Here is a 15,305-nt window from a genome sequence, read left to right on the forward strand (position 1 = left end):
CACAGAGCTATAATCCCGAAAGACAGACTTGGGAATAAATGAGTTTGAAGCAAGTTTTGTCTACACAGCAAATTCCAGAGCAGCTAAGACCGCACAGTGAAACTTCTCTCAACAACAAAATACAAAGAAATAACTGGGGGGGAAATAGCATGGTGGCTGTGATGGCTATTCATGGTTGTCAACTTGACAATAATTGGAATGAACTACAATCCAGAAATGAAGGACAAACGTGTGATCTGGATCTTGAGGTAGGAAGACATAGGTTTTTAATCTGGATCTTGAGGTAGGATGATGTGGCTCTCCTTTTCCTAGGGGGTCATTGGTCACCAACCTACAAGGGCAAAGGGAACAAAAGCAGCGAGCAGGGTTCAGACGGTGGTTGGTATAATGGAAAGAACATCGGGAGTCAGCTTCAGAGAGATGAAAGTTCATTTAATTGTTCCAAGGGTAGGGTATATATGAGTTTTTAGGGTTATGGGCAAGAAGGAATGATTGGTCATAACACAGCACAAAAGGAAAGAGCTGGACTTATGTGCTTGCAGGGAGCTCTGTGCAGGGTCATCCTCCAAATGAGGTCAAGCGTCTGAACTTAGAGACACTTTCCAATTAAAGTTAATGGAGTACATCCCATGTTCCTCTTTTTGGGTCTGGCTTACCTCACTCAGGATAGTGTTTTCTATTTCCGTCCATTTGTATGTAAAATTCAAGAAGTCATTGTTTTTTACTGCTGAGTAGTACTCTAATATGTATATATTCCATACTTTCTTCATCCATTCTTCCATTGAAGGACATCTAGGTTGTTTCCAGGTTCTGGCTATTACAAACAATGCTGCTATGAACATAGTTGAGCATATACTTTTGTTGTATGTTTGGGCATCTCTTGGGTATATTCCCAATAGTGGTATTGCTGGGTCGAGAGGTAGGTTGAACCCGACTTTCCTGAGAAACCGCCACACTGCTTTCCAAAGTGGTTGCACAAGTTTGCATTCCCACCAGCAATGGATGAGAGTGCCCCTTTCTCCACAACCTCTCCAGCAGAGGCTATCATTGGTGTTTTTGATTTTAGCCATTCTGACCGGTGTAAGATGGTATCTTAATGTTGTCTTGATTTGCATTTCCCTGATTGCTAAGGAAGTTGAGCACGATCTTAAGTGTCTTTTGGCCATTTGAACTTCTTCTGTTGAAAAGTCTCCGTTCAGTCATAGAAAACACTATCCTGAGTGAAGTAAGCCAGACCCAAAAAGAAGAACATGGGATGTACTCACTCATATTTGGTTTCTAGCCATAAATAAAGGACATTGAGACTATAATTCGTGATTCTAGAGAAGCTAAATAAGAAGGTGAACCCAAAGAAAAACATATAAGCATCCCCCTGAATATTAACCTTCATCAGGCGATGAAAGAAGACAGAGACAGAGACCAACATTGGAGCACTGGACTGAAGTCTCACGATCCAAAGGAGGAGCAGAAGGAGAGTGAGCACGAGCAAGGAACTCAGGACTGCGAGGGGTGCACCCACACACTGAGGCAATGGGGATGTTCTATCGGGAACTTACCAAGGCCAGCTGGCCGGGGTCTGAAAAAGCATGGGACAAAACCGGTCTCGCTGAACATAATGGACAATGAGGACTACTGAGAACTGAAGAACAATGGCAATGGGTTCTTGATCCTATTGCACGTAATGGCCTTGTGGGAGCCCAGGTAGTTTGGATGCTCACCTTAATAGACCTGGATGGAGGTGGGTGGTCCTTGGACCTCCCACAGGGCATAGAAACCTGCTTGCTCTTTGGGCTGAGGAGGAAGGAAGACTTGATTGGGGGAGGGGGAGGGAATGGGAGGTGGTAGTGGGGAAGAGGCAGAAATCTTTAATAATTAAATAAATTAATTAATAAAAGAAAATGTAAAAAAAAATAAAGTTAATGGAGAAGAGGAAGCCCTGCTGAAAAAGGTAGTCCTCCATTTTGTTCCAAGCTCAGAGAGCTGTCCATACTACAACCTTAATAGCAGGGTTCCCCAACAGAATGGCATAACTTCTGATCCAGATCTTGAGACAAGAAGACACAGGTCTTTGCTCCAGATCTTGAGGCTGGAAGGCACACCTTTAATCTGGGTCACACCTTCTGCTATAGGCCCATATAAGGACAATAAAAGAAGAAAGGGTTCATTCATTCTTTACCTGTTTGACCTAGCCTTGTCAGCATGTCCATTCTGCATTGAAGCCTACTTCTTCAGGATTCCAGCACATACAGAAGACCAGCTGAGATCCCAGCCTCCTGGGACTGAGCAACTGCTAGATTCTTGAACTCTCTATTCACAGCTAGCTGTTGTTGGACTGTGCAGCCTGCAAGTCATTCAATAATATATATATATATGCACATATATACATATATACATACATACATATATCTATATATACAGAGAGAGAGAGAGAGAGAGAGAGAGAGAGAGAGAGAGAGAGAGAGAGAGAGAGAGAGAGAGAAAGCGAGAATAAATTCTGGGACTCTAGAGAACCTTATACAATGATCCATACTGGACTGCAAAGTAAGAATCCTGTCTTAAAGAATAGGCTTAGTCTGGACCACTCAGGCTTTACACTTTATAAACCAGCAGCAAATTCGGGCTAGTCTCAGACAAGCACCAACAATGCTGGTTGAAGCCTTCTGGTTTATGAACTCAGTATCCTCCCAAGATATTAAGATGGATAACTCCTCCACCCACATCCTCAGGGGATGGAGAGGGTAAGCAATAATAATAATAATAATTCTCCAAGTGGACTAGAGATAAAAGCACCTTCTGCTAGCTCTCGGGTATAAAGTTGGACTCCATCCCAGGCATGCCTCATTTTCTAGACACTGAGGCACTAGCTGAGTGTCACTGGTAGAGCTCAGATTTACACCAAGCTGAAAGGCTCTGCAGAGTTTCCAAGGAGAGAACAAACTTGAAGCCAGTATCAGAATGTGGCTCAGGATAGAGGAAGTAAGCACTAATGTTTTGTCATTAATACAAAACTTTTTTCACAACGATGTAAAGGCCACCCCCCTCAGACCAACAGGGCAACCATGAAACAGTCTTTAATGTTAAAAAAAAAACCTCAACAACTTTGTTTCTCAGGGCAAGGGTGAAGCTTATTGTGTGCATTGCAAAGAGAACACAGTGAATAGTTGCGGAATGTTATTTTGTGATGTGTTATATTTATTTATGCTGTGGAACATTTATTTTAATGATGCAAAAATGTATTGCATTCTTTTCTGTTGCATTTGTTTAACTCTGTGAAGTTGTATTACTTTGCCTGTCTAAAACACCTGATTGGTCTAATAAAGATCTGAATGGAATGGTCAATAGCGAGACAGGAAAAGGATAGGCGGGGTTGGCACGCAGAAAGAATAAATAAGAGGAGAAATCTGGAAGGAAAGAAGGAGCGAGACAGAACAAGGAGAGAAAGACATCAGGGGCCAGTCACCCAGCCACCCAGTTAGACACCAAGTAAGAACAGGTATACAGAAATAAAGGTTAAAAACCCAGAGGCAAAAGATAGATGGGATGATTTAAGAATGTAACTGAGATCCTGAATTCATCATCCTAGTCAGGAATTGTAATTGTCTTGCAAAGCTGTGGAACTACAAGAGAATACTTGCCAAAGTCAAGAAAGTCTTCAGATACTTAGCCAGATAGAGCACAGCATGTAGAATCCTGGAAATTTCTGCCACAGACTCTAGATGACTTGTGATAGGTACCATGTTCCCTCTGGCCTTCCTCACAGGTACTTGCCAATATCCAAGATGGTGTACTTGTCTTCAAAGAAAATACAGTCTCTGGGCTGGAGAGATGGCTCAGAGGTTAAGAGCACTGACTGCTCTTCCAGAGGTCCTGAGTTCAATTACCAGCAACCACATGGTGGCTCACAACCATCTGTAATAAGATCTGGTGCCCTCTTCTGGCCTGCAGGCATACATGGAGGCTGAACACTGTGTACATAATAAATAAATAAATCCTAGGAAAAAAAAAGAAAATACAGTCTCAAGTAGCCTGTGCAGTAAGCCTAGAAAGTCCACTGATAGACTTGAAAGACAAAAAAAGCAAGTGTTGTACAGTTTTAGCTCAATGTAATCATCAAACTGCCAATTATTTGGCTTATCCCCAAGAATGTAAGCAGCTTATTTTTACAATTCTCCAGGCTAAACATGAGCAAAATCAACTCAGCCTAATAACTGACCCTCATTCGTCTCCAGTTTACTCAATTTACATCTGAAAGAGCTTTAGCAATAGTTTCATTTGAAGTACATTATTTTTTAATTTATTTATTTATTATGTGCATAGTGTTCTGCCTGCTTGTATGCCTGCAGGCCAGAAGAGGACACCAGATCTCATTACAGATGGTTGTGAGTCACCATGTGGTTGTTGGGAATTGAACTCAGGACCTCTGGAAGAGTAGCCAGTGCTCTTATCCTCTGAGCCATCTCTCAAGCCCCTTGAAGTACATTATTCAGGCATGGTGGTGCAGGCGTATAAATCAGTCCTTGAGGGTGGACACAGGAGGAGCAAGAATGCAAAGGTCAAGGACACCACAAGAAAACCCAAAGAATCAAGTAACTTCAGCTCACAGGGGCTCACAGAGACTGAACCAGGGAGCCTGCATGGGACTGAACTAGGCCCTCTGTATATATGTGACAGCTGTGTAGCTTGGTCCTCTTGTGGGACTCCTAACAGTGGGAACAGGAGCTATCTCGGACTCTTTTACAGGCTTTTAGGATGCTACTCCCCATACTGGGTCGCTTCACCCAGCCTTAGTACATGGGGAGGTGCTTAGTCTTTCTGCAACTTGATATGCCACGTTTTGTTGATGCTCATGAGAGACCTGCCCTTTTCTGAACTGAAATGGAGGCAGCATGGAATTGGGTGGGAGCAGAGGAGTGTTTGTGGAGAGGGACTCGGAGGAGAAAAGGGAGGGGAAACTCTACTCAGGATATAAAATTAAAAAAAAATATTTTAAAGTGCTCTCTCTCAACATTTTACTTAGGATTATTTAAAACAGTTCACCTTCAGCATAATCAGTGAAGATAACATGACAGCAAATTGGGCTTTGTGATCGGAAGCTATTAGTAACTAAATCCACAGAAAATCTACAGCTTGGGACATGGCCCAGTTGGCATATAGCACCACATAAATCGGGTATGGCACACATGCCTAGAATCCAGACACTTCAGAAGTAGAGGCAAGAGGATCCGGAAGGAGTACAAGGTCATTCTCAGGGCCTAGGAGACAGGAAGAGACCCTGTATCAAAAAAAAAAAAAAAAGCAAGCTCTAAACTCAATATCACGATTCAATGGGCAAAGCATTTGCTGCCCAAACTGGTGTCCTTAATTCAATCTCTGGAATTCACAAGGTAGAGAGACTCTACTCCCTCAAGTTATCCTATGACCTCTAAGGGCATATGGTGAGGTGCATGTATGTGTTCATGTGCACAAACAAACACACATACACACACATTAACACATTAATAAATGTAAAATTTAAATTTCTTTTTTTAAATTATTTTTATTCTTTTTTAATTAAAATTTCCACCTGTCCCCGTTCCCCATTTCCCTCCCCCTCCTCCCAAATATTGCCCCTCCCCCCACTCCCCTCCCCCATCCCCACTCCTCTTCTCCTCCCCCCACTCCATTCCCCCTCCCTCTCAATACTGAAGAGCAGTCCAAATTCCCTGCCCTGCGGGAAGACCAAGGTCCTCCCACTTCTATCTAGGTCCAGGAAGGTGATCGTCCAAACAGGCTAAGCTCCCACAAAGCCAGTTCATGTATTAGGATCGAAACCTACTGCCATTGTCCTTGGCTTCTCATCAGCCTTCATTGTCTGCCATGTTCAGAGAGTCCAGTTTCAACCCATGCTTATTCAGTCCCAGTCCAGCTGGCCTTGGTGGGCTCCCAATAAATCAGTTCCAATGTCACAGTGGGTGGGTGCATCCCTCGTGGTCCTGACTTCCTTGCTCATGTTCTCCCTCCTTCTGCTCCTCATTTGGACCTTAAGAGCTCAGACCGTTGCTCCAATTTGAGTCTCTGTCTCTATCTCGATCCATCGCCAGATGAAGGTTCTAAGGTGATATGTAAGATATTCATCAGTATAGGATAGGGTCATTTCAGGTTCCCTCTCCTCAGTTGCCCAAGGTACCAGCTGGGGACATCTCCCTGGACACCTGCAAGCTCCTCTAGAGTCAAGTCTCTTTTGCCAACCCTAAGATGGCTCCCTTAGTTAGGATATATACTTCGCTGCTCCCGTATCCACCCTTCCTGTATCCTAACCATCCCAATCCCTCAAGCTCCTCCCATCTTCCCCTTCTCATGTTTCTCATCCCATTTCCCCTTAGCCCCAAGCCACCTCACCCGCTAGTTCCCAGTTTTTGCCCTGCAATCTTGTCTACTTCTCCTATCCAGGCAGATGACTATACGATTTTCTTTGGGTTCACTTTCTTATTTAGCTTCTCTAGGATCACAAATTATATGCTCAATGTCCTTTATTTATGGCTAGAAACCAATTATGAGTGAGTACATCCCAAGTTCCTCTCTTTGGGTCTGGGATAACTCACTCAGGATAGTATTTTCTATTTCCATCCATTTGCATGCAAAATTCGAGAAGTCATTGTTTTTTACAGCTGAGCAGTACTCTAATATGTATATATTCCACCCTTTCTTCATCCATTCCTCCATTGAAGGGCATCTAGGTTGTTTCCAGGTTCTGGCTATTACAAACAATGTTGCTATGAACATAGTTGAACAGATACTTTTGTCATATGATAGGGCATCACTTGGGTATATTCCCAAGAGTGGTATTACTGGATCTTGGGGTAGGTTGATCCCAAATTTCCTGAGAAATTGCCACACTGATTTCCAAAGTGGTTTCACTAGTTTGCATTCCCACCAGCAATGGATGAGTGTGCCCCTTTCTCCACACCCTCTCCAACAAAGGCTATCATTGGTGTTTTTGATTTTAGCCATTCTGACAGGTGTAAGATGGTATCTCAAAGTTGTTTTAATTTGCATTTCCCTTATCGCTAAGGACATTGAGCATGACCTTAAGTGTCTTTTGGCCATTTGAATTTCTTTTGTTGAGAATTCTCTGTTCAGTTCAGTGCCCCATTTTTTAATTGGGTTAATTAACATTTTAAAGTTTAGTTTCTTGAGTTCTTTATATATTTTGGAGATCAGACCTTTGTCTGTTGCAGGGTTGGTGAAGATCTTCTCCCAGTCAGTGGGTTGCCTTTTTGTCTTAGTGACAGTGTCCTTTGCTTTACAGAAGCTACTCATTTTCAGGAGGTCCCATTTATTCAATGTTGTCCTTAATGTCTGTGCTGCTGGGGATAAACGTAGGAAGTGATTTCCTGTACCCATATGTTGTAGAGTACTTCCCACTTTTTCTTCTATCAGATTCAGTGTGTTCAGACTGATATTGAGGTCTTTAATCCATTTGGGCTTGAGTTTTGTGCATGGAGATAGATATGGATCTATTTTCATTCTTCTACACATTGACAACCAGTTCTGCCAGCCCCATTTGTTGAAGATGCTCTCTTTTTTCCATTGAATACTTTTAGCTCCTTTATCAAAAATCAGGTGTTCATATGTTTGTGGGTTAAAATCAGGGACTTCTACTCCGTTCCATTGATTGACTTCTGTTTTTATGCCAATACCAAGCTGTTTTCAATACTGAAGCTCTGTAATAGAGTTTGAAGTCAGGGATGGTAATGCCTCCAGATGATCCTTTATTATATAAGATTGTTTTGGCTATCCTGGATTTTTTGTTTTTCCATATAAAGTTGATTAATGTCCTCTCAAGATCTGTGAAGAATTTTGGTGGGATTTTAATGGGGATTGCATTGAATCTATAAACTGCCCTTGGTAGAATTACCATTTTTACTATGTTGATCCTCCCAGTCCAAGAGCAAGGGAGATCCTTCCATTTTCTGGTATCCTCCTCAATTTCTTTCTTCAAAGACTTAAAGTTCTTGTAAAATAGATCCTTCACTTCCTTGGTTAGGGTTACCCCAAGATATTTTATGCTATCTGTGGCTATCGTGAAGGGTGATGCTTCTCTGATTTCCCTCTCTGCTTCCTTATCCTTTGTGTATAGGAGGGCAACTGATTTTTTGGAATTTATCTTGTATCCTGCCACGCTACTAAAGGTGTTTATCAGCTGTAGGAGTTCTTTGCTGGAGTTTTTGGGGTCGCTTATGTACACTATCATATCGTCTACAAATAATGAAAGTTTAATTTCTTCCTTTCCAATTTGAATCCCTTTGATCCCCTTATGTTGTCTTATTGCTATCGCTAGAATTTCAAGCACTATATTAAAGAGGTATGGAGAGAGTGGACAGCCTTGTCGCGTTCCTGATTTTAGTGGAATAGCTTTGAGTTTCTCTTCATTTAATTTGATGTTAGCTGTCGGCTTGCTATAAATAGCTTTTATTATACTTAGGTACGACCCTTGTATTCCTAATCTCTCTAAGACCTTTATCATAAAGGGATGTTGAATTTTGTCAAATGCTTTTTCAGCATCTAATGAAATGATCATATGGTTTTTTTCTTTCAGTTTATTTATATGATGGATGACATTGATAGATTTTCATATGTTGAACCAGCCCTGCATCTCTGGGATGAAGCCTACTTGATCATAATGGATAATTTTTCTAATGTGTTCTTGGATTCGGTTTGCCAGTATTTTATTGAGTATCTTTGCATCAATGTTCATGAGTGAGATTGGCCTGTAGTTCTCTTTCTTGGTTGTATCTTTGTGTGGTTTTGGTATCAGAGTAACTGCAGCTTCATAAAAGGAATTTGGCAATGACTTCTCTGTTTCTATATTGTGAAATACCTTAAGGAGTATAGGTATTAGGTCTTCTTGGAAGTTCTGGTAGAATTGTGCATTGAAGCCGTCTGGACCTGGGCTTTTTTTGGTAGGGAGGTTTTTATAACAACTTCTAATTCTTCATGACTAACAGATCTATTTAGATTGTTCACCTGGTCCTGGTTTAACTTTGGTATATGGTACTTATCTAAAAAAGTGTCCATTTCTTTAACATTTTCCAATTTTGTGGCATACAGGTTTTGTAGTAAGATCTAATGATTCTCTGAATTTCCTCTGTGTCCGTGGTTATGTCTCCCTTTTCGTTTCTGATCTTGTTAATTTGCGTATTCTCTCTCCGCTGTTTGATTAGTTTGGATAGGGGTTTATCAATCTTATTGATTTTCTCCAAGAACCAGCTTTTTGTTTCATTGATTCTTTGGATTGTTTTCTGTGTTTCTATTTTGTTGATTTCAGCCCTCAGTTTGATTATTTCCAGTCTTCTACTTCTCCTAGGTGAGTCTGCTTCTTTTTTTTCTAGAGCTTTCAGGTGGGCTATTAAGTCTCCAATGTGTGCTTTCTCCGTTTTCTTTAAGTGGGCGCTTAATGCTATGAACTTTCCTCTTAGCACTGCTTTCATAGTATCCCATAGGTTTGAGTATGTTGAGTCTTCGTTTTCATTGAATTCAAGAAAGACTTTAATTTCTTTCTTTATTTCTTCCTTGATCCAGGTGTGGTTCAGTAGTTGACTGTCCAGTTTCCATGAGTTCGTAGGCTTTCTGGAGATAGCATTGTTGTTGAATTCTAACTTTAATCCATGGTGATCTGATAAGACACAGGTGGTTACTGATATTTTTTTGTAACTGTGTAGGTTTGCTTTGTTACCGAGTATGTGGTCTATTTTCAAGAAGGTTCCATGCGCTGCAGAGAAGAAGGTATATTCTTTCCTATTTGAGTGGAATGTTCTATAGATGTCTGTTAAGTCCATTTGATTCATTACCTCCATTAATTCTCTTATTTCTCTGTTAGGTTTCTGTCTGATTGACCTGTCCATTGGTGAGAGAGGAGTGTTGAAATCTCCTACTATTAGTGTGTGTGGTTTGATGACTGCCTTGAGTTTTACTAATGTTTCTTTTACATAAGTGGGTGCTTTTATATTAGGGGCATAGATATTCAGGATTGAGACTTCATCCTGATGAATTGTTCCTGTTATGAGTAAAAAATGTCCCTCTCCATCTCTTCTGATTGATTTTAGTTTGAAGTCAACTTTCTTAGAAATTAGTATGGCCACACCTGCTTGTTTCTTAGGTCCGTTTGCTTGATAAACCTTTTCCCAGCCCTTTACTCTGAGTAGATGTCTGTCTTTGTAATTGAGGTGTGTTTCTTGTAAACAGCAGAATGTTGGATCCTGTTTTTGTATCCAATCTCTTAGCCTGTGCCTCTTTATAGGTGAGTTGAGTCCATTGATATTAAGTGATATTAATGACCAGTGGTTGTTAACTCCGGTCATTTTTCCTTTCTTTCTTTCTTTCTTTCTTTTTTTCTTTCTTTCTTTCTTTTCGTAGTAGGGTTTGTGTGTTTCCCTTCTTCAAGTTGTGCTGGTGAAGGGTCATTAGATGTCTGAGTTATTGTGGGCATTGTTGGACTCCTTGGGTTGTGATTTTCCTTCAAGGCTGGATTTGTGGCTACGTATTGTTTAAATTTGTTTTTATCCTGGAAAATTTTGTTTTCTCCATTTATAGTGAATGAAAGCTTGACTGGGTATAGTAGTCTGGGCTTGCATCCATGGTCTCTTAGTTTCTGCAGTACATCTCTCCACGACCTTCTGGCTTTCATGGTTTCCATAGAGAAGTCAGGTGTAAGTCTTATATGTTTACCTTTATAGGTAACTTGACCTTTTTCCTTTGCAGCTCTTAATATTCTTTCTTTATTCTGTATGTTTTGTGTTTTGATTATTACATGACGAGGAGATTTTTTTTTTGATCCAGTCGATTCAGTGTTCTGTATGCTTTTTGGACCTTCAAAGGAATATCTTTCTTAAGGTTGGGAACGTTTTCTTCTATAATTTTATCAAATATATTTTCTGGACCATTGAGCTGTACTTCTTCTCCTTCTTCTATCCCTATTATTCTTAGGTTTGCTCTTTTTATTGTGTCCCAGATTTCCTGAATGTTTTGTGATGAGAATTTGTTGGTTTTGCTGTTTTCTTTGATCAGTGTGTTTATTTTCTCTATGGTATCTTCAGTGTCTGAGATTCTTTCTTCTATTTCTTGTAATCTGTTGGTAGTACTTGTCTCTGTAGTTCCTGTTCGTTTATCCAGATTTTCCATCTCTATCCTTCCCTCGGTTTGTGTTTTCTTTATTACTTCCACTTCATTCTTCAAGTCTTGAACCATTTCCCTTACCTGTTTGATTACTTTTTCTTGTTTCTCTTGGTTTCTTGGGTATCTTTGAGAGATTTATTCATTTCCTCTACCTTTTTGTTTGTAATCTCTAATTGAATATGGCAGTTTTTCACCTCCTGTTTAAGGTCCTCTATTATTTTCATATAATTCACTTTTGAGTCGAATTCTTCTAATTCTTCTGGAATAGGGTGTACAATTCTTATTTCGGGATTCCTGGATTCTGGTGATGTCACGTTGCCTTTCAGGCTGTTGGAGGAATTCTTGCATTGGCACCTGCCCATCTTTTCCTTCAAATGGAGCCAGGAGAGGCCTGGTGTCTTGGTCCAGTCTTTGCTGTGACAAACTCTCTGGGTGTATCTCCTCAGTGTAGGGGCCGGAACCTTTCACTTCCAGATGGACTCCTCAACACCAAAAAATGAACGTCTGGTAGTCCAATGACCCGCGGACAAAAGAGCAAATGCAGGGGGTAGGTCGGGGTCGAATAGAACACAGGCGACCCTGCAGCACAGGCTGGAGGTGCCTGTGCTCCCTTTCGGGGGTTGTTGAGGCCTGCCCGGTAGGCAGGCACTCACTGCTCTGGGTGGGTAGCCTTAGTGTAGGAGCAGGAAGCTGTTCCTCAGCAAAGGACCTTGCAGAAAAGGCAGGCTTGGGGGGGGGGGGTGTAGGTAGCCCAATGAGCCAGGGACCAAGGGAAGAAGGAGGCAGGCAGGGCGGTTCCAGGAGAGCACAGCAGACCCTGCAGCTCTAGCAGCAGGGGCCGGTGCTCCCTGGCGGGGACCTTGAGGCCTGCCTGCTAGTCAGGCACTCACTGCTCTGGGTGGGTAGCCTTAATGTAGGAGCAGGAAGCTGATCCTCAGCAAAGGACCTTGCAGACAAGGCAGGCTTGCAGGGGGGGTGTAGGAAAGAAAGTCCTGCAGCAGGAGCTGGGGGAGGGGGGTTTGTGCACTCTACCAGGACAGTCCGCCCCTGGATAGCCCACACTCACCTGTCCAGATGGATATTCTCAGCAACTACACAGGGTCACCTGGTAGCCCAATGAGCCAGGGACCAAGGGAAGAAGGAGGCAGGCAGGGCGGTTCCAGGAGAGCACAGCAGACCCTGCAGCCCCAGCAGGAGGGGCCCCCACTCCCTGGCGGGGACCTTGAGGCCTGCCTGCTAGTCAGGCACTCACTGCTCTGGGTGGGTAACCTTAGTGTAGGAGCAGGAAGCTGATCCTCAGCAAAGGACCTTGCAGACAAGGCAGGCTTGGGGGGAGGGGGGGCACTGTGTAGGAAAGAAAGCCCTGCAGCAGGAGCTGGGGGAGGGGGTTTGTGCTCTCTTCTGGGACAGTCCGCCCCAGGATAGCACACACTCACCAGTCCAGATGGAACTTCTCAGCACCTACCAAATTTAAATTTCTTATGGCCTCTACAAATGAATCTACTAGAATTAGAAATGTAAGACAATCATAGTCTACATGACCAATGCCCAGAAATCAACCAGAGGCAGATCCATGGGAAGTTTGCATTTTGTATTAGACTATGAGGATTACAGCAGTAGATAATGACAGAGAAGGAAAAACATTCAGCATGCTCCTCCTCCATCATCAGAAATTTTAATTAAGTCTCCCTTAAAGATGTCAGAGACAAAGGTCTAGCCCATAAACCCCCTACCATTAATGATTTTCAGCCAGAGAGAAATCTACAGAGATGCAAAGACCCTCAAATCTGCCATGCATCCCCAGGATTTCTGGCAATGAAATTTCTCAGCAACAAATCTCTCACCTTAACTGTATCAATTCCCTAAAAAAGCATCAGTCAGCTACCTATCCTTTATAAGAGATTCCTCTTCTGGTTTCTCTATTTTTTATTTTGTTTATTAATGCCCAATTATCATGCATAATTTAACTGCATGATTTAATTACCAAAATTCAAAAGTGCAAAATTTTATATATAAATATGTACTGACACAGGCAAGCAGTTGTTATTTCAGAATAAACCGCCAAGAGCTAATTGCGCTAACAATTACCAAATTGAAGTTGTAGCAACTTCTGAATTTGCTTTATATTCAAAGCAGATTCTATCTTTTTTTAAAAAGTTTGAAATTTAAAAGAGTAAAAATAAGATTTTAGAAACCATGGGGACTAAAATCTAATTAGAACTTTGGTGAGCCATTTTGAGCAGATGAGACAGAGTTTAGGATTGTGGTTTTAGTCACAGCTGACAGATTCTATAAGATTGACAAAAAACAGTGAGAGAAGATATGGAAATTTTCACAGTGCTTCCAGAAAACAGTTAAAGGGCAACTTTGAGGTTTCCCATTCTCATATCAAATCTTCCACTTTAATGTAAGAAAAACAGGAGTTTAGTGATAAACCCTCCACTGGAAAACTTTTTATTGTGATTATTTTATTGCTTGTTATCCACAAATTTCTAAAACATAATTCACCAAACAATTTAATCCCATATTTTGAGTGAAATAAACTGAATGTATTTTTAATGTTTACTTTTCAGGATTGCTTTCAGGTGATCTTTTCAACCTGGTAAGTTTTTCACACCACTCATATGCCAAATGAAAGTCAATTGCTTTTAAATATACTATACATTATCTATTATCAACTGAAGATCAAAATCTGCATAAATTTGTACTCATTACTTACTGATATTTGCAAAAACGAGTTCCTTTCTTCTCCATTCATTTATTTGTATCTATATAAAGTAACAGTTTTAAATCTTAATTCAGTTTAATTCTACAAAATCATACTACACTGAGTAGAATGTGTTTTATTAGAAATAGTGCATCAAAATTATTTCAGCAACAATACTTCAGAGATATTTAAAAAGAAATATTCAGCCAGCTACAGTGTAGGTATGCTTACAGTACCAGCACTATTGAGCCTAGAGAGCGACCATTAGGATCAGGAGTTTGAAGGCAACCTGAAGTACATAGATAGTAAGATCTAATCTAGAAGGAGGAGGAGGAGGAAGAGGAGGAGGTAGAAGAGAAGGAGGAGGAGGAGGAAAGGAAGAAGAAGAAGAAGAAGAAGAAGAAGAAGAAGAAGAAGAAGAAGAAGAAGAAGAAGAAGAAGAAGAAGAAGAAGAGGAAGAGGAGGAGGAGGAGGAGGAGGAGGAGGAGGAGGAGGAGGAGGAGGAGGAGGAGGAGAAAGAAGAAGAAGAAGAAGAAGAAGAAGAAGAAGAAGAAGAAGAAGAAGAAGAAGAAGAAGAAGAGGAAGAAGAAGAGGAAGAAGAAGAGGAAGAAGAAGAGGAAGAAGAAGAGGAAGAAGAAGAGGAAGAAGAAGAGGAAGAAGAAGAGGAAGAAGAAGAGGAAGAAGAAGAAGAAGAAGAAGAAGAAGAAGAAGAAGAAGAAGAAGAAGAAGAAGAAGAAGAAGAAAAGAAGAAGAAGAAGAAGAAGAAGAAGAAAGAAGAAGAAGAAGAGGAGGAGGAGGAGGAAGAAAAGGAGGGAAGGAAGGAAGAAAAGAGTGAGGGTATGCGCTTTGGTAACATCAAAATTGCTACTTTACTTATAATGGCTTTGGCTTTTCTGGGGTAAGTTGAATCTACATATCAATCAAATGAGATGCATCAAAGTTTATTTTTTTAAATGTATTGTTCTTTACCTGTATTCCACTTCCACTTCCCAGTGGAAAAAAAACTTTTTGAGGACTTCTGGTGTAGCTCTGTGGTGGAGTGCTTGCCTAGGGTACATGAATACCTAGATTTAATAGAAGATAGAGGAAGATAAGCTATCACTGACTTTTTATGCTTATTTGACTACCTCTAACATTTACGTTTTGCCATAAACATTTTTCTATTATCTATGTATAACATTTGTCATTACTTCCTCTTTTACAATTTTGAAAAAAAAATATAATCTGAAAAAGGAAGACCAGGACTTCTGCTTTGATGATTTTTTATTACCATCAGACATGTTATAAACATAGAAGCAAAGGTATACATGGTGCTTACCAAGTTACAGTGTCACCTATATATAAACAGTAAACATATCAATATCTGTAAGGATATACTAAGCCCTTCAAATTCTGAAAAGCACATGATTAATTCTTAAAAACTATGGTCATAGGTCAGATATAT

This window comes from Chionomys nivalis, chromosome X (assembly GCF_950005125.1).
Source record: "Chionomys nivalis chromosome X, mChiNiv1.1, whole genome shotgun sequence".
NCBI classification, from domain to species: domain Eukaryota; kingdom Metazoa; phylum Chordata; class Mammalia; order Rodentia; family Cricetidae; genus Chionomys; species Chionomys nivalis.